Source organism: Anarrhichthys ocellatus, unplaced genomic scaffold (assembly GCF_004355925.1).
Source record: "Anarrhichthys ocellatus isolate YVR2014 unplaced genomic scaffold, GSC_Weel_1.0 scaffold10, whole genome shotgun sequence".
Taxonomy (NCBI): domain Eukaryota; kingdom Metazoa; phylum Chordata; class Actinopteri; order Perciformes; family Anarhichadidae; genus Anarrhichthys; species Anarrhichthys ocellatus.
The window spans coordinates 9,659,448-9,680,068 of record NW_022280040.1 but is presented as its reverse complement, the minus strand read 5'-3'; the positions used below and the strand labels follow the sequence as shown (position 1 = coordinate 9,680,068).

Sequence of the window (20,621 nt, the reverse complement as noted above, 5' to 3'; positions counted from 1 at the left end):
GAAGAATAATAACTTGGATTTTCAGACCTTCATAGAAACAACTACAAAAAAGAAAAACTAGATATATACAGTATAATATTGGAGACATCAGAATAAATACTAATTAAGTCATCCATCTTGCTTTCTTCAGACAGCTTTTGATAAAAAAAGTAAGCAAACATCAACATATCAGTCACAGTTTGAAAAACAGGTGAACGTTGAAAATTGTAACAAAAAAAACAAAAAAACACTAAAATACTACTTAAAATACTAGGTTAACGCAACAAAACGACTTAGTTAGGTTTGGTAAAAACAAACGAAAAACGGTTTTGCTTAAAAAGACTACAAAATAGAAAAAATAAATAAAAATGCAGCAAAAGTAATTGGTTGGGTTTGGAAAAAACCTTGTGGTTTGGCTTAAAATGACATGCATATAAAGTACTTGGTCTACATTGGACATGCACAGCAGTGTCCTGGGGGCAAGCCTCTGTGTTTTACAGCAAACTCATTTGAAACTTTTTTGTGAAAAACATAAATCTAACATAATTCACAATGCAGGTTTGTTGTACGGGAACTCTTAAGAGACAGGGCTGAGTGGCCAAGAGCAGAGGGTGGTGGTAGTGCTGGGTGCCTTGTTAAGTGTAAATGTCTGCGGCTGCATGAATGTAAAACGGGTCATTGATAAAAAGGAACATGCCTGCTCAGCACACCTTACCTGGATTTAGAAAGAAAACAGACAAAGGGATTTGGAGGATTGAATGTATCCCTTAAGCAGTCCTATTCAATCTGCAGCATAAGTGTTTCTTTCAGTCTGGGAGCACTGACGACTTGCTGACGTTTTTAGATCGACACCCCTCAACATCCAACATTTCGCCCAGTTATTAAACAATTCAGAAGTTAATACTGCCTTTACAGATATTCAGTGTGTATACAAGCGGTGCTTTTATCATTAAATACTGTCATGTTCTGAGTAGTGGTTGCATGGGAGCTATAATAGAAGGCAGGGGAAGTTTGTATGGTTTGGACAGTTGAGAAAGTGCTGGCTGAGAATAGGGAAAGGGGCCCTAATTAAAAAAAATAAAAAAATTATAAACTGATCGCCAATTCACAGATGGCTGTAAGCCTGCCATGCAAGATGTCCCTCAGGATAGAAACTTGCCTTCACTGCCAGGCAGATATTTGGCATTTTGAAAACTGTCGGCAAGCCTCATTTGCTCTCACACCATCCTGTGCTCGTATAACTGTACAGTCCTGGCTGGGTTAAAGTCAGTCTTGCCTTGACCGGGTGGGGAAAGAAGCACGACCAGCGCTCTATGCCAGAAGATATATTCAGTAGCAACATGAAAAACTGTTATGAGGAAGACATTTTAGTCAACAGCTTAATCGTGTGTGAAATGTGAAAACTTATACACAGCGGGAAAACTATTCCTGCTGTTGGGTAAAAGTCTACAACCATTTTGAACAGCTGTTTTAAAACATGTTTAAAGAGCCCAAGTGCCATGATACACCACTCACAACACTGTCATTTTTACTGAGCATAAAATGACATATGGTGGTTCTTCAAGAGATTCATGTCATTGATTGACAGAACAAAAAAGCCGCATATTTGATCATTAAGTCTCAGCAGTATCAAAGATCAGCTAAAATGATTTCCTGTAATTTTAACAGCCAAACTGATTTTCTGTCTGTTTGAGCTGAAAGGAGGTGAAAAGATAATGAGTGATGAGAGATGATGACCTAGAAGGAGCTCACGTCATCACATAATGTAGCTTTTGTATTTACTTTATATATTCTAACGTTTAAATCCTAAACAGCCAGTTCTAACTCACACAGGCTCCGCCCTCTGCTAGACTCTATGAGTAATACTCTCCTCCAAACACGAGCATGCATTCGCCCAATAAAAAATATAAACACGAGCGTAGCCAGCCAATGAGGGAGTGCCTACCCGAATGCGAGTGGGTAGGCACGTATTCGGTTGCACAACTCCGGCCACCTTTTTTTTATCATTGGCAAATGGCGATTTGTACACTTGGCACCTGAGAGGAACAGGCTGAGGAAGGCTGGCTCCGCTGTAAAAGTGGTTCAGACCATCCAAGCGGCAAGAGCGGGATCCACCATTGGCTGTTTCGGGGCCATGTGGTCAGGGTTCCAACGCTGGTGCTAGGAGGGCATGCTAGATCCCCTGCCCTGTGAAGTTGGGTCTATTCTCTCCTTTTGTAGTGTTTGATGTAAGAAGGGCTGTCTCATGCCACTGTTAAGGTGTATGCAGCAGCTATTTATTCCTGCCATTAGGGTTCTGGCGAAGGACCGATCTTTGGTCACACTTTCGTGCTGCTCATGATCCTCCTTGCAGTGGGAGCTGCCATTGGTGCTTGAGGCTTTGGTAAAAGGTCCCTTTGAGACTCTGAAGCGCTCCTCTCTGAAGGGGTTGTCATTCAAGACAGTTTTACTGCTTGCACTGACCTAAGAGAGTATGTGAGCTAACCGACCTGCCGTTGAACCCCAGATTTTTGCTGCTTTGTGGTGACTGCAGTGGGGCTTCGCTCAGACCAAATTCCTCCTTTGATCCTAAGGGCTTTAGAAGTCCTCAGGTTGAGGGTTTTACAGCTGAATGCTTTCTGTCTTCCACCCCATGCAGGAGAAAGGGAGGCAAAGTTACATATGCTTTGCCCAATTTGTGCATTGGCATGGTATTCTGAATTTAGGCACACTGAACAGCTGTTTGAGTGCTTCGAGGATGGTGTGGCCATCAATGCCCTGTCGATGATACACGCCTGGCGGGATGGCTTTGCGAGTGCATCTCCCAAGCCTAGCAGAGAAGGGATCCTCACACACTGGTCCGCGCATACTCTACACACAGCTCGGTGGCGTAGTTGATGCCTTGTCCATTTATTCGTTCTCTTGGACATGTCGGGCTCCTTTTTAGGGTCTGTGTTTGCTGGAACGACACAGGTTTTTTGAGTGTGTCGACGCTGTTGGACTGACCCCCCCACTGGGCGTGAGGCAACTACATGGCTCTGTCCTTCGATACGACCCGGGTACTGTGGTGTGCAGGGTGTCTACTAATTGTCTTTTTGACAGCTGCAGGGTTAGGCCCTGGCTCCGCCCAGTTCAGTTACGTAACACCTGTGTTTGCTGGGGCCCCCAACTTCTCAGATGTGACGGCTTAGGTTATAATGAAGTAGACGTGCTGCAGCCACTAACCTCTAGTCAGTCAGGATCAGATTGGTTGGGTCCATGATGTTGCGGCAGGGTGTTTAATCATCGGACTCCACCCACTGTGCCCAGAGAGCCCAGTAGAGGATGGAGCGTTTAATTGTGATACGACATTTAGAGTTCAGCATCCATTGGTTTGAGAAGGTTTTCCTTTGTTAAGCAGAGGCCATGAGTTTTGTACCAGATGGCTTGTTTATCTTGCTGACAGCTGTTACAGCACTCACTGCAAGGGACATATGTTAAGCAAACAGTTAGGTCAGAACTGCAGCATATTTACCTCTGATTTTATGATTGCATCTCAATCTTTATAAATAGCGATATTTCCTTTGCCCGGATTTGGCAGTTTAGTGACAATCCAGTTCTTCTTTTATGCTGGAAGCATAACACTGATCATTTCCGGCATGCCAGAGGATTTCTTCCCCACAATGACCCAGCAGACAGTGGGTGGTTATCGAACAATAAATATAAGCTTTCTGGAAGCTTTAATATACTGAACTGTCAGTCCTGATGTTACAGTCTCATCATATTGCCTTGTGTTTGCAAATGCCTGTCTGCATGTGTGTGAACGTGCGTAGAGACCAAATCAGAAGAACTTTACCTGAAAAGCCAGTGGCGTAATTTTGAGATGGGAAGAGGATTAGGCTCATTGTTCCTTAACAAAAGATTAAAGTCAAGACTTTGCCCGTGAAGCTAACTGTGGTCAGAACTAAATGAAGCCCGGTGGCAATGTTTTAACTCACTAACGAAGCGAGATCAGCAAATGCCAAGGAAGAGACTTTTTTCCAATTCCCTCAATCTCAAATGTAATAGCACCACACATAACCCTGGGCTTATATTCACTGTGTCATTAGTGAGAAAAACGATTTCCTTTTGTTTCCAGGAAGAGTCTCAATACAAAATGAATCTGGATACAAAAACTTGATTGGTGTTTGGTAGATTAATATTTTGATATTGTTCTTGTTTTTTGTGGGAGAATGTCTATTTGCTCTTTGGGCTTAGTGTGCATTGTCCAGCTGTGATGTTGATTGTCGTGATGCGTCGTATTGTGACACGTAAATGTTAATGTCAATAAACATATTCCAAAATAAAGCGCTGGAAACTGACTCAGTGCTCAGATTCTTTCCAGTTGTGTCTTTATAAATGTGTAATAAATTCAAATTACCATAATAGCTTCCCATTCAGAGCAATTCTCTCTCATTACAGCTAACATAATATTTAGTAACACATAATTATGGCCATCATGCTGCTATCAAAATAATATGTATTGTCTCATTTTAATTTAAATATCCTGTGGTTATCCATAACTCAACCTTTGACTGAAATAAAGGGAGAACATCACTCGATTTGATTTGGTTGGTAGAGACCCTTTTTAATCACAGTAAACATCAATAAAAAATCTACATGTCCTATTCTCTTACTTAATAATGCACAGTATATACAAAAATAAATATTATATATTAATCAGATGGCATGGTACCAACAATGGTATGGGAGTAAATTCGATTTATATTTAATTAGTTCCACCATAGGAAGCATTTTGGTGTTAGTGCAGTCACTTTATGTTACATTATACTCCCCTCCTGAAATGCATCATCATGAATAATATACAGTATGTTTTGCTTTTTTTCTCCTGTAATTCAGGAATCACTTAAACATTAGAGACGTGGAATATAGCAATATTATTTCACTATGTTCAAATGTGTGTGTTTTTTTTTTATTATTACATTCAGTGGCCTCACGGGAGTCTGGTGGAGAACGGTTCGCAGATCGCCATCTCACCGCTGGCTCACGCAGGAAATGAAAAGCAAAACTGACAGAAAAAATATAGCATTTTACAACAAAATACAGATTCACAAATCTAAAGTAAATGTCTTTTGTGTTTGTCGAAAATACAGACCTGTTGGGGTAGTAAACATCCAATCTCTCTTAGGTTCCTTTCAGCAGCAATTCAAAGAATAATGTTTGCTCTTTCCTCTTCACCCTGCCTGGTCTTGACTGTTTGACTGATTATTTCACAATAACTGGCATTTAAATTGAAACAGTGTTTTTCCTTTTGCAAGGAAGGAAATCATTTTGTTGAAATGTTTGCAGCAGTCCCTTATCTGCAACAATTCTGTATATCACACTGTCTGATTTCACATATCGAGCCCGATAATAGAAAAATGTGGTGATAACTAGCACAAATAGAACTTTTTAAGAGACCATAGCAGTATTCCTACATGGAAAACTAATAAGCATTGTGACAGTACAAGTGCAAATTATAAAAGGGCCCTTATACGTCAACTACAACACATTCTGTGAAAAACTGTTGTACAATGTCTTCTGTGCGGAGCTCTTTAAAGCTACTATGATGAAGTTGTCTCCCGTGCCTCCCTTCTCTCCAGTGGGCCTGGCAGTACGGCCCTGGGCTACAGAACTATTTTTTTATTTTTTAATAGTTTAAAAGATGTGGCCATTTACCCAACATGGGAGGTCTAATGAAAGATGCTATAGAGTTACGGGGTGTATGTTGTGAAAAACCTCCTGGGCTGATCTCCATGGCTATAAGCTCGGAGTCTGAATTGTGCAACCTTTTTTTACCTGTTGTTGTGGGAAACATAGAGTCTGATTGTGCTTCACCCCATAGTGGCACAAACATCAGTGGACACCCACGGTGAGGTTCAGTGCCATTGATTTTCACCTGTGTGCAAACCGCTGCTTCTAATAGGCAATCTCAGTCGCTATAAGGACAAGAGCAACATATTGTAAGAGAATGATTGATTAAGAATTAAGGAACAAGCTCCATGGTTTAACACCACAGTAATATCCAGACCATGGTCAAACCATGTTTTGTTTTGAATACTAAAAATATAATAAGTACAATAAGGAATGATGGCTAAAGCTGATCCAGATTGTAAAAAAATGGCAAGTTTCTTTAAAATAAGTCACATATTAGAGTATTATCTAGTCTAGCGATGATTACATGTATGATCTGAGTTACTTCTGCAGCTGTATACCAACATCTGAATCTAACGAGTGCAGCTTTAAAAATGAAACTTGCCAACAGGGAACAATCAATAATATACATTATGCACATAGTGGATGATTGAGGAAATAGAAATCACATTGGCTCGAGGGAAGGTGAAAAAAAAAAGAACAGCGACAAAAGCATATTCATCTGCATGAAGAATGGTTCTACTTGTTTATTCATTCCACTCGGGAGCCTCTTGACTGCTGAAGTTCAGTATGTGATGAGTGACAATTACTCTGCCTGTTGCATGTATTTCCCACAGGTTTAAAAGAACAGAAAGAAGACATACAACCTATTTTTACCCGAGTATAAAGAAGACGGATTGTTCTATGTGTATAAAATGTGTAATAGCACATTTGACACAATACCGCCTGAAAAAAAATTGCATATGCTGGCTTGATTATTATACATGCATATTAAACGCCATATGGCCAAAAGTATTTGGACGCCATTTTCAGATACGTTTGGTCAGGGACTGTTCATGTTTATGGTGAGGCTGCTTAATTACAATGATGGGAAATCGTAGTTCTACAATATACAATAACATTTTACACAATAGCATACTTCCAACTCTGTGGACGCAGTTTCCAGAAGGAGCCCTCATATTTCGATGTGACCGGTCCCCTGTGTGCAAAATGTAAAAATAAAAAAGCAACTGCGTTGTACAAAGTGCGCAATAGTCCACACAGGAAGGGCGGGAGTGGAGGTGGATAGGTCAATAGAAATTTTGGCACGTGATTCGCCAGCGTAGTTAGTCAAGTTAACCTCAACCACGCTCTTTTCCTAAACCTAACTAAGTGGTTAAGTTGCCTAAACATAATTTCCTGTGAAGATGGAACTTTATTTTGAAAAGAAACTATGCATGCAACAAGTGTATCTAGACATGCCGCCATTTACACGTGCAAAACTGACTCTTCGTGGGGTCCAGAGCGCCATCGTTTGAAGCTTAGCGTTTGAGAATGTGATGGTATTTTGCACACTGCAGGTTCCTGTGAAAAAAATAGCTAGGTCCACAAAGAAATAACTTCGGGATGAACTGCAACACAAACTGCAACATCAGTTGTCCAACCTAGCTCCTGTAGCTAAATGTGAGCAACCAGGTTTCAAAATATTCTGTTGAACCCTCCCAGCAGAGCGGAGGTTGTATAACAGCATATTAAACAACCTCAAAGCATCACATTCCACATTCTATCAATGAGGCTGATCCTACGCAATGCTAGTTGAGATACCCTTCAGCGAGTTTGCACCTGAAAGACAGAACACCTTTGACCTGAATGAAAAGCGTCCTCTTTCTAAAAGCTCAAACTCAACAAGCTGCCGCACAAACAGTGATAAGTCAAATCCCTGTCAGGAACTTTCCTTCTGGGGTCTCACCTTTTACTGTGATGAATTGTAGCAGCTGAGTTATGGTCTGTCAGAGCCTAGACATTTTGATTTTTCTTGAGCTGCATCAGGTCATGCCCTAATGCCACACAGTATGTGAAATATTGATGCCAATTATCTACTGTTGCTGGTGGCTACACCAGGATATCGTGGGTGTCTCTGTGATTTGGGTGTCAATTAGAAACAGTGTGGGTGGTAGTTTCTGTGTGTTTTCCTTCCTATTTTCTCTCAATGAAGTGTGAGTTTCTGTGGGTGTTGGCATTGCGTTTTCATTGTCTCTTTAGACTTATAGTAGCTATTTTCTCTCAGGCTTAAAAGACCCAGAACTATTTGTATATCTGGGTGTTTAGAAACTGTTATCATGAATTGCACTCAAATTCAGTCACTGTTAACCCTGAAGTAGCACTGGATTTAGTATGGACGGTTTCAAAATGTGCAACTATTGCTAAAAAAATAAAACCCTGCACGCCGTCAGTTATTTGCATTCATTTTATTAACATTTTATTCCTTGGACTAGCAGCTTTCAGAATCTTTTCTTTCTTTCTCTCAAGCACAAATCTGTCAAAAATAAAGAGCGTCCGTGTAACCTTTGGGAGTCTTGGTTCCCTTCCTTTCACAATAATACCTTCAAAATCACTTGAGGGTTCTGGATGTCAAAACTTTATTATAATGCTGAAATTCATCTTCCCTTATGTTCCAAACATTGCCTTTGGTCAATACTGTACAAATGATTTAGTTAATGATGAGACTTGTTACCTGGAAACATTTTACAGACGTAATGTGTGCATGATTGGCAAAAAATGGCAAATGGATGGCTTTGTGTTTGTTCTTCATGCAACACTTGAAGCACATGAAGCAGATAACTTCCATGTGTTGATCGCCAGGTCTCTTGCATTGCCGTGGACAACTATTCTAATATGTGATACTGAAAAATCCCTACACATTACTCCAACAAGCCATGTTCCTACTGCGTGTTCTCATCCACATCCTTTATAGAAATAAAGGAGGGGAAGAGCTGTGAATAGGAATACAAAATCTGCTGCCTTTGCCTCTCCTGCCTCATCCAATGACTTTAACCGACAAGCATGAAAACAAATTCCCAAAAAAACACACACACGCGCGCAGGCTGGAGGTCAAAACAAAGTAGTAACGCCAGAGGAAAAGATTAGAATGACAAAGGAGAATGGCACTGAGTCGGGAGAGCTGTGGGGAGGAGGACAGCAGAGATGGAGATGCTAAGTAATGGCTCTCTTGTGGATAAAATATAACCTATGTTGAAAGAGGGGAAGGCAGTGGAAGGAAGTGACCATAATATTTTAGAGGCAGGGCGGAGAGAAAGAAAAGACGGAGTTCAGAAAGATTACCCCTAAATCCACATTTTATTGTATTCTTGGATGCAAGCCAGTATGTGTATGGCGAGTATCCCCCTAACAGGTTGTATATAATCATTCTAATCCATATTCATATCAATCATAATATGATCTAGTTTGTGTAAACATTTCAAGATTACGGATAATGAGACGCCCCAGGCTAAAACATTTTTTCTTGCACTGATCAATTTTCAGATTTTTGTTTTGCTTTCATGACTAGTGGAGAGAAAATATCCAAAATACACATTTAGGTGTTTGTTACTTATATGTTAATGACCATCAGTAGTTATTAGAAATAGATAATACCTCTTTGCATATTTAAACCTACAATTTCAAAAATAAATGTCTTAATGTTAGTAACAATCTGGGGAAGTTTCCTTGTGATATCTATTACTATCTGCTTTTGAAACATTTCCTGCAAAATGCTGTTAAAGGCTGTTTTCTCAATATATACGTATATATAGGGTATATACATTTTTTTTTTTTATCAGACTCACTTACATGCACCAAACCTTCCAGTTCCATCCTTCTATATCTGCTGAAGGCAATTACAGAGCGGTTGTTTATACATCAATCAAATGATAAAAATCATTCTGATTTATATCAATTGTATTCCTAAAAACATGGCGTAAATAGTTTGACAGTATTTTCTGAATTATGTAGGGTAAAAAGGGATATCCAAGACCCCTCTGTAAAAACCTTTGATTCTAATATGTCAACAAAATGAAACAATCATTTTTAACCTGACTTTATCCAACGTTCAGATTTCTGCTCCAGAAAGGGATGCAAATTAGCAAATGTCTGATAAGATAAAGCTTTATATGCATATTAAAACAGAATATTTGAGAAGACTTGTCATATAAAAAAAGAATTGTCTTTTAATGTAAGTAATCAACTGGGGAAGTTTCTTGGCAATATCTATTCTTCCTTTTACCCCATTCACCTGTAGTGTCCCCCTTAAGTTAGTCAATATGGATGAAATCAGGCTGCCTGAGTGAAATTCACTATTTAAGTGGGATTTTTACTTTGGATGAAAGCTGTGTATGTGCAGGTTTAATACAAACACTCCAGTCTGAGGGATCCTGTGCCTTTCATCTCCATAAGCCCCATAGTGCAGCTTGTACTCATGGAACAAAACTGAATTGGTGCCCACACAAAACGCAAGAATATTCCTTTCATTAACTGGGGATCTCGTAACATTTAATGCAAGGCAAAAGTAAACGCAAGAGCCCAGAGTACATTGAAGCTCCTTTACACTCAATTAATGGACATCCTCCATCTATTGCTGAAGAAAGGTTAAAAGAAGGTCAGCCCCTCTATTTTATGCATGTCCAATATGAGTAATAAGGTTATTAATCCTCTCACATGACCCAGACGTAATGAATGTTCAATTGCTCTGCTTTAAAACGAGAAGACGAGTCAAGCTATGAACCGTGAGGCTTCTGCTACTGGCAGAGAGGAGAAGTGAAAAGATCACAACAAGAGGGTAGATGAGAAGAACACACAAGGCTGCAGATTGGAGGAATGAAGCAAAAGACAAATGGAAAATGGTCAAAGAGCATGTGATGAACTCCATTTGTTATTTGTAAAATAGATGTTTTAAAGAGTTTGATCTTAGAGCTGCATCAAAAGACTAATAGGGATAGACAAACTGTAACAAAACAATGATCACTTCACTCCCTATCTTTTGACCGTATGTCAGTGTTAAAACTGTCTATTATTCTATTATTCCATTACTTTTAGGACTTTTAACCTTCTCAACCAGCCACATATTGTGTTTAGGTTCAGCACCTATGGATATGATGAAAGCTTAGAATGTATAAGGTCTCAGAACATTATGATGGAAGTATTATGGCCACTCCCATACTCAATTATGTCTCAAAAAGTGTATAGTAAATAATGGCTACTATGGGGACAAACATTGTCACACATCAATACAACTGGGCTCATTATATCCTCAAGACTTTCAGCTTTCCAGTCATACCCAATTTATACAATTACAAAAATGTTTAGTTGAGAAATATTCAAATACAACATTATTAGAATAGACAAAAATAAGTCATTTATAGGACTTGGGGGAGACTTTTGGGTATCCATAGAACCCATTTTCATTCATATATATTGAAATGAGAGGTCTAAGGGCCCCTTTGAAAATCGCCATGCCATGACATGGTTATTACCAGTAGAAGCCTTAGGTTGCCTAATTTCCTACGATACAAGTATCTTCACTCTAGCTTTAAAAGCCTGCTATAGCCTCTGATAGACAGAAATGTTGGCTGATGACGCCGGTGTCCTTGTGGAGTATAAAATGTTTTAATCCAAGTTGATTTAGAAATTGAGCTCAAGAACAAGAGAGTAAGTGAAGGTTGAGTGGAGATTGTTTTTATCATTCAACATTTCAAGATGGAGTTCATTGACGCGCATGTATAATCAATTCTTGGTTGCAAATGCACATTGTGCTTTCCATCACATTTCCCAAATATCTCTAAAGTTCTTTTTGAGATATTGTGACCACTAACGGACAACGAACAAAAACCTTACACCCTTGGCCGAGGTGACAATTGAAGGTGTATTTTTCATCATTTGAGTTCTTCTGTATTAGCGCTGTCAACTCAGCTGATGCTAATCTGCACATCCCATCTACAGACTTGACAAAGTCCTCCGTGCCGCTGCAACACGATTAACGAATGACCTAACATACGACCTCTCCTAATTGCCTGTATTAGCCGCCCAGGCGCAGACCCTTGACATGGCCATGTGGATGTCTTAGATGCGGTGACTCAGCCAGAATGGATGATTTAATACATTATTAATATTGTTATCAAGCATCAAAAAACCATGACATTATTCATGCACAGTGGGAGCCCATCCCCTATCGAGGCAAAGCAGCATGTCAGCTCCTGCCTTGGTGGAGCAGTGTGGAGGGAATGGAAGCCACTGTCAGTCAGGATACAACAACAAGGTCAACTGCCGTTTAGCGGCGCAGCGTTCCTCGAATGCCAGTAAAACAGATCCCTCTGCCCAGGCTGCTGACCTTGTCTTGTTTAATGAAATGTAGTGACCATGCGTAACTTTGTAGCCTGTTAAATAGCCTGTGGACTCGCCTGCATATGAGCAAAACCGACTGTGATTCCTGCCCACCGGTCTGTGATACTAAACTGTATCACGGAACGACCCGCGCCAACGAGCGTGCATGAATAATGCCCATGAATTACAGGACTGGCTGATTAGAGGGATTTGAAATGTGGCATTGCTAATAGATAGTGAAATACTCCCTAAATGTGAGTGATGCTGCAGGGAGAGAGAGGGGCGTTGCTGAACACTTTTCCCATTTCCATTCTTCTGCTGCAGTAGTAACCACTCAAAATCAGATATGCTGACAGTGTTAAAGGCCACCAAAACATTTGCTGCTTGCACTTGCATAATAATAGTGATAATGGACTGATAGTCACATAATAATACACTGAATTCTTCCTTGCCCCTGCCCTCTTATACCCTCTCACATTGCATCTCCACTCCTTCCACCTTTCCACATATATCGGGGCAGACTGAACTGCTGCTGAACCTGAGCGTCCTCAGGCTCTGTAGAGAATGAGCAGCTCGGAAAAGGATTCATACTGACAACAGTCACGTGTGATGACGTTAGCAGTTTCAGACTAGAAGAAGCCATCCATGGAATAAAGGAATCCACACTGACAAATAATCCGCTCGTAATTGGGTCAAAATGTGCTTCAGCAGACTGATTCTAAATTGTGGTTAGTGTTTCTGTAAAACTAAAGCCGTGCCCGTTTGTCTGATTGCTTGCAGCTTTCTTGAGAAGCCCTCATCCAAAAAACGTCACACAGCGTTTCTCTGGTTCCTCAGCAATACACAATCCAGCCGACTGAAAAATGTTTGCAAGCCATGGAATAGGTTGAAGAAGATATTTCATATCATCACAATGCCAGGTGGCAAAAGTCTGCAGACTTTGTTGGGTGTTCTGAGCAGTTTAGCTTTTAGGTTTTAGCTGATTCAGTGGAATTTCGCAGGCATGTGACTCTACGGCTTTGAGAGTGTATCTAGCAGTTCAAAGGACAAAAGTTTAAAAAAGAAAAATGCGCCGATTTAAAATACTGATATTGACGCAGAAACCGTTTTTTTACGTAGATTAATTAAGGCATTTCAGCAAATGTTTGAATAGATGTTTTCCAGAATAGCTAGCCTTCTTCTTCTCCGCATCCATTCAAACAATCCATGACTTCTTTTTTAATTTTGCTGCCATTTATTTTTTGAGTTTACAAGGTTAAATTGAAAGGTGTTTGATATCTGCCCCTGTATCCAGCTGGGGACATCTGAGCACCGAGGGGCTCACCTCCATGTCAGCCAAGGTTGAGGCCCCGTGGTTAGAGGTCCCTGTGCTTTTGGCCCTTCAGGCCTGATTAGTAATCCATCCCTCAATTGATGCCCATTGGCATTGTGGAAATGTAGAGGATGTAGTCACTTAAACATGCAGTGAAACCCATTTTACTTCACCTTAGGGAGCTGGTGACTGTGCTAAAATACCCGAATTCATTAAGGATTATGGATGACTTCAAAAGAGAGGTCTCACATTATGGTTTTTATATTCTGAGGACACCGACCTTTGAAGACTGTCAAAGCTGTGTTTGATTGAACACTGAATATCAGCTATGAGCAGCTCCAGGCCTCAACTCCATCATGAGCTGAAACAACAATATTTAGACTCAATTATTAGATAAATCAATTCACAGAGGCCAATGACAAACTGTATGCTGCTGCTGCCGCTGTCACCTTCCATCTCAGAGATGTGACTATTCCCAGGACATGTGCCTCATCTCATTGCCACATTAGCCTTGAAAAGGACTAAAAAAATAGTTTGAATGTAATATAATTTAGTCTCCCATGTCAGTCTCCCTGACGGCTGCATCCATCACTGTCAGCGAGGGCTACATCAGGTCCCAAGGTTTCGCCAAAGGATACTGGAATCGTGAATGTCTCACTCAGGTGTCTGAAATCATTGCGGGGAGGAAGAGGCGAGTCTAAGTGAAAGTGAAAGGGAGCACCATGCCCTGCTTATTATGAACAAGGCACATCTTTGTGACTGGGAACAGTGATGATACAGACACGCAAGTTCTGAAATACCCACAGATAAAAAAAACGTTAAAATTTGAATATACCGTACCGTGGGCGTCACCTGACACTCTCTAGTTTGGAATTAATATAGGCTACTGGAGGTGTCGAGGTGAGATTGTATATATCGTCCACTCAGTGAACAGGCTCATTGGAGGAAAAAGGTCTGTTTGTGTTGTGTTTACTGTCGACATTTAAGCGTCCTGGTATTCAGTGGGAGGCTATTTAATCATATTTCATCAGTGCGGCTCATTAGGATCGGATGAAGGCCTGGATCAGGCCTTTCAGAGGAGATTTCAGGCTGCTGAGTGATGATTGTGACTTCTCCCCCCACCTCCAACTTCAAGAAAAAATCCAGTGTTTAAAAAAAGAGAACATCAAAGCCTTTTATCATTCGGGCGTTGGCAATTTCACAAACCAGTCAATTAGAGCTTGTTAAAGCCACCACACTGTTGGTGTTCCACATCCAGCTATTTAACAGATCATTGTTTATAGTACCTTTTTTTTGTCATTTGAGTTTACGACATTATTATTTCCTTATTAATATTGATCAAACATCCGTGGCAATAATGTCATAAGGATAAATCGGGATTATTGCCACAATCTGATATAATGGAATGAAACTCTCATCAGAACTGGGTTTAGAATATTCAAACAGATAGAGTCTCGCAAACCAGAAACATTTTTTTTCCAAATAATAAATGGATGAAATGATCAAGCGATTGATTTGCATGGGATTAGTAGTATCAGGGGACATCTGTCCTCCCCCCAAAAAATGTGGTAGATATACAAATTACAGGCATGGACGCTCCTCATGGGATTATATTTATCAACTCTCCGTGATTATTATAAATCACTTGATCGCCGCAGGGACTATTAGCCTTCTGCACATTCAGATTCTCTCTTCAGAACTTTGGGCAAGAATGCATTTGAGCGATACGCCATTAGGAAAAACAAATGCCACGTTCTCGATGCTCTCTAGCCCAAAACAGTGAAACAAATAATTCTTTAAAAAGTTTCTGTTTTTTTGTTAAGGTGGAGCAGAACTGTGTATGCCATTTGTTTTATTTATCTTCCAAAATGGATATAAAGCATTTTCTCAGCCAACCTATTCCACTGTGGTTGTCCTCTCACAGAGCTAGTCCGAGTCGTCCCTTTGAAGAATGTTAATGTGCCCTCTGCTGGTTCATCAATTTCTTGGACTTTTGTCTTATATTGGTTCCACCTTGAACTGGTTCCTTGGCCCACACCGAGACACGGGGAAGATTAATGCCACTCCTTTGAAATCTCAGTCACAAAGCAGCAGCACCAGCTCAACCATGAAAATAAATCTCGGGTTTGCCATCTGTCACCACATTGACTAATATCCAGGTCCAAAGTCTAGCCTTGATTTTTACCCAAATTGAAGGGAGAGAGGGAAAGAGAGAGAGGGGAAGCGAGAGTAAGACTTTGGTGAGGGATGATAGTATCTCTGTGCAACAATGTTATGGATTCCTAGGCTAATGTCAACATATTTGACGAGACAAGTTGCTGTTTGGTTTCAAAGAATCAGCCAGGGAGGAAAATTCAAGTAACCACCATCTTATAAAGACAAGTCTCATTAACACTTGAGCAGTGTGATTCAAAGACAAAGCCCCATACTGCACTGATATAGGTGTTACATTAGAATAGAACATGTATTCATATGAAATTAATATGCTCCAGTCAAGGCTTGTTGTCCAGGAAATTGAGGTCCTTGGAGACCAAAAGATATTATTAGATTTCCCATTCCTATTTTAGGCAATATTCTATTTGATTGAAATGAATGAGCTTTGTGACCAATGTAATTGCATTACTTTTATCCTGACAGACGTACACACACAACTACTTTGCAGATGAGAAAGAAAATGTGTGAGAAAATGATATACATGTTGATTTATTCTGCCAGGTGTCCACTTTATAAACACGACGAAATGCAAATTTATGAAGACAAAGAAATCAACTGCAGCAGGAGACATCAAAGAAGTATGTAAGAAAGTCATCATAGACCTCCATATGTTTTCAGAAGCTTTAGAATGTTGAAGCCGTCTTCTCGCCCCGCTCCTTGCTTTGGTTACTTCCAAGGTGCGTGATGATATCGTACTGCGGAGGGAGAGACAGTCTTTATTTCACTGCTGGGGTAGCACATTACAGACCACTGGAAGGCCAGCTACTGACAGCTTTATGGATCCATTTGAAGGTTCCCTGCAAACCAAGGCAAACTAAGGTTTATTTGCCCATAGAAGTGAATGGCTGTGATGTCAAACAGAAGTCTTAAATGTGCACATTGTTTGTCTGCAGATCCTCGGAGAGATCTGTGTTGCTTTTGGACTAGAATCTACAGACATCACATTACCCACAGCGTGTGTGTGTGTGTGTGTGTGTGTGTGTGTGTGTGTGTGTGTGTGTGTGTGTGTGTGTGTGTGTGTGTGAAATTACAGCATGTATTATCTCTTTGCAGCTTGTATGCTTTTAGTGGTTTCATCATAAATATTAAACTGGTATGTTAATGTGTCCTGTGTGATAGTGAGTGCGCTGCATGTTTGAGCGCGTTGGTGCATTTGTCTGTGAATATGTACTGTACTGTAATGTCAAATGTACTGCAATGTCAAATGTATGCTGATTGGCACATGGTCGGGTGCTTCGGAGTATTATGTTGCATGTGATGTGGCCGTTCACGCGAACAAATGCAAACAAATTTCTCTGCAAGTAGCAATGCTCTAAATTATTTAAGAGGGATCATTGATTTTATGAGCAAAGAAAGGCAAGGCTCCAAAAGTAACAGTATTGTAGAGTTGGATCCTCGTTAAATGAATCGTATATTATTATCAAGGAACTAAACACTCATAACATTACAACTGTCTGGCATACTTTTGCAGTTAGGAGGAATTAAAGGTAAATAACAACATCACAAACACTTCAACTACTTAGTAGTTTTCCATTATCAGGAATTAATAGACACCCTGCAACCAATCAGAATCGAGTATTCACCCAGTCTATGGTATAACAGTGGAAAGCTGCCTGTTACTCCTACTAGTAGGTTGGGAAGGCCATTATCATTGTATCACGGTTGATAAAAGAAGAAGTTGCCGCGGTAATGAAGATGCCAGCAAAGGTGGAAGTCAGGTGAGTAAGTATAAAAAGCAACCAAGCCCATATTGCTTGGTGGTTAGGGGTGATGGATGGGACAAACTGTCTAAAGTTTCACTTTCACAACATTGTAGGTGCAAGTTTGCCCATCTTAAGCATTGGTAATGCTTATACCAATGCAATGGTAGTAATAACCACCGATAACACCTATTCAATCGGCACATACCATTAGAAATGGGTGCACCGAGATAGAAACCACTTCAGGCGCAATCTTGTACTTTCAGAAAGCTATTCAAACTATTTCAGATCCAGGATCGAAATTGAGCCCCCCGAAAAATGAAGGAAATAAATGTTGCAAACTTAACCGCAGCACATAAAGTAGAAACAGGCTCATAAATACCAAGCAACATGCCAGCATAGATTTAAGCCATGGCACTTCAGCTCTTGTAGATTTACAAGACATTAGCAAGCATACTATGACGGTCTTAGGAATTAAATGAGTGATTAAAGAGTGTTTAGTAATCCAGATTTCACACATACGTATGAGTATTTCTGAAGTGATGTCTCAAAGTAGCCTGAGGGACCAGATGGTGAATAACATTTTAGTTGGTGGAAAGGGAGAAAATAAGCTTGTAGCGGCCCCAGTTTACTTTAATTCAATTTTGCATGTCGTGGAAATTGCCTTTCTTTCCATAGTATAATTTATTAATGGTAATAGGACATGTTTGCTTCACATCAAATGTATGACATTACAATAAAGTGCCACAGCAGTATCGTTCAAGACTAACACTGTTGGAATTATGCATAATCATAAAAGAGAGACCTGAGTGTGAGGTCCATATCAGTGAAATAGAATGTGAAAAATAATTGTTTAAAATGATGTGTACACAGAAGAAGAAAAAAAGGCTCGTCAGCTTGTTTGCATCTTTAAATGTGATGTGGTCACATAAAACTCTAAGTATTTAAATTTGTAGTATTTTCTTACTCCATGTTTATCAGGTCCTTGTTGTAAAAGAAAAGCTGTTACTCAAGTGGTTTGCTGGTGAAATGAAGGATGGAGATGAACACATATATTACAGTTTGCCTTGATAAAGGAAACGGTAGCAATCAACAGCTAAGAGGCAATAAGCCGAATGCACAAGATATGACATATTATATCTTATTCCCCCACACGTAGTGCCACAGGTATGCAGGAAATCGACTTTTTAGCACCTCAAGACTCCACTATACGGCTGTTTGAATTGACGTTAACAGATGGCAGCATTACTCATTATTCCAGTTTTTCTGTCACAGCAAAGACAAAGGAAAGTCACTCTGGCAGTTACATGAAACCACTTTGAATTTCAAAAGGATGCACAGGGGCACCTGTACTTACTTGTTTGTCCGTGCTGCCAGCTATTGTGAATTATACCTTTTCTATTTAATCATCCAAAACAACCGTATTCATTTCTGCCATGCAGGATGCGGTTTTTTTTCCACCTGCGACAGGTGCATGGCTTGCAGAGTCGAAGCCTTTCGTCTCAACGCCATTCATTTTCCGCTGGTGTGAACGTTAAGGACCTGCTCCACCTGACCACCATGTGTCATTGATGGCGGTGTAACGCTTTGCGGCTGCATGAGAATGCATATCACACCTTGGCTGCACACCACTGGTTCATTTTGCGCAGCGTGAAAACATTTACAGGTTCAGGGCCCGCTGGGGAGCCTCGCTTTACAGTGCTGGCTTCATTTCCTCTTTTTTATTATGAATGGAGCAGGACGACTGCTCTGAGCCGCTAGAGAGAGGTGCTCAGACAGCAAGCAAATCTAATTTGTTTTGTCAAATCTGATATTTAAGGTTGACTTTCCACACCGTGTTTTATAAGTGACCAGATTGCGTTTGTGAGTTTTCGACAGTATGCTTTGCTGTCGTTGCCACAATGGCAACGCAAATGTGCAGATACATTTTGTGTTCGACAACTGTGTCTGCAGGAAGAAACCACGAACAACAGCGTATACTGTAGCTGTTTATTCTGCTTTCAGGACACCAGTTTCATCAAAATCGCATCGCTCTCCTAAAATCACTTCTTGCTGCTTGCTTCTTCTTCGTGTGTTTTGACCTTTATGACGTGTGATGTCAAATATAAACTCAATTGCCAGTTCGTTATGTACATGTATTTTGTCCAGCTCATTCAGATCAATATAGGGAAGACTAAATGGAGGAATAAGGACACCATGAAATTCATTTTCCGTGTTAAACTATATGCAGTTTAAACCTCAATATGAACATGTACATATGCCTACACATCACATCTGAGCCACCTGAACACATGCAGGATCACAGTTATTCCTAAAAGCGTAGCATGACTGTTCTACAGCATCAAGTACCAGGAGTTATAAGAGAGAAAAAGAAAACTTGAATTAGAAGAGTGGTATGCTTCATATGGGTTTTCTATAGTCGCATAGCAACAACAAGAGCCATAACCATGACTGCCCTCTTACGACCTATTAGCCCTGGCGGTTAAAAAAAGAGTGGCTCCCTGTGGACACAGTTTTTCCAGGAGTGGCTGTCATATGTCATGGTCCAAAAAAAGGATTCTATTAATTGCGTGAAAGTGAAAGGATGAAGGGTAAAGGGAATGAGAGGAGGGTGAGTGGGTAGTTGTTAGGTAGGCAGGCAGGCAGGCAGGTAGTGTGCTCTGTGCTCTGTGCTCTGTATTGCCCTCTTCATAATCATGCTTTTCATTCAGGGCCACATTACCATGGCACACACCCTACAGGCTGTGTGATTTCTCAAAGGGCCTTTGCATATTGAATCAAATCAAGTGAAACAGAGCCAGCACAACTTAATGGGAAACGTTGCTCCTCCCGACAGAAAGAACGGCGCCGTCATCATTTTAGCACATGAAAAAGTCTTCTGTATGACCACAGAATTCACTCGATCACTCAATATTAATTGACTAAACATGCGGACAAATGTTATTGCTTATTTGAATATAAAAGCAGATGAAATTGATTATGAAATGGTTTTCACAGCGGGAATTTTATAAGCAAGGCGTCCTTCTGATTCTGTGTGCTTTGAGATGTTGTTGCTGCTGTGCAATTAATAGCAAAGAGAAGTGAATAAGAAGACCTAACTGGGCCAAACAGGCTTTGTTCTTTTTTCTCCAATGATTGTTATCTAACTGTGGGTCATTTGAATAACTCACCGAGCTTCAAAGGAACACCTCAGCCTTTAATACTTTTTAGTTTGCATGTCCCCACTTCCCCTCAACCTTTTGATTTCCCAGAATGGCCCGTGTTTTGCTTGATTCTTGGATTGACAAAGGCTGTTTTCATACACTGTTTGTAGCTTTACCTACAAAACAGCAATGCACTGTAATTTGTATGTATCCCATGAAATTAATTTGTATGTAATTCTCAATGTAGAATTATAAAAAGTGAAGCGG

General features: G+C 40.3%; 1 protein-coding gene across 1 annotated transcript in view; it reads left to right on the top strand.

Moving 5' to 3' along the window:
• The window catches only part of LOC116385204 (cadherin-18), a 141,031-nt gene that overhangs the window by 16,909 nt on the left and 103,501 nt on the right, over nucleotides 1-20,621 (top strand). The gene's annotated exons all lie outside the window — the stretch shown is intronic.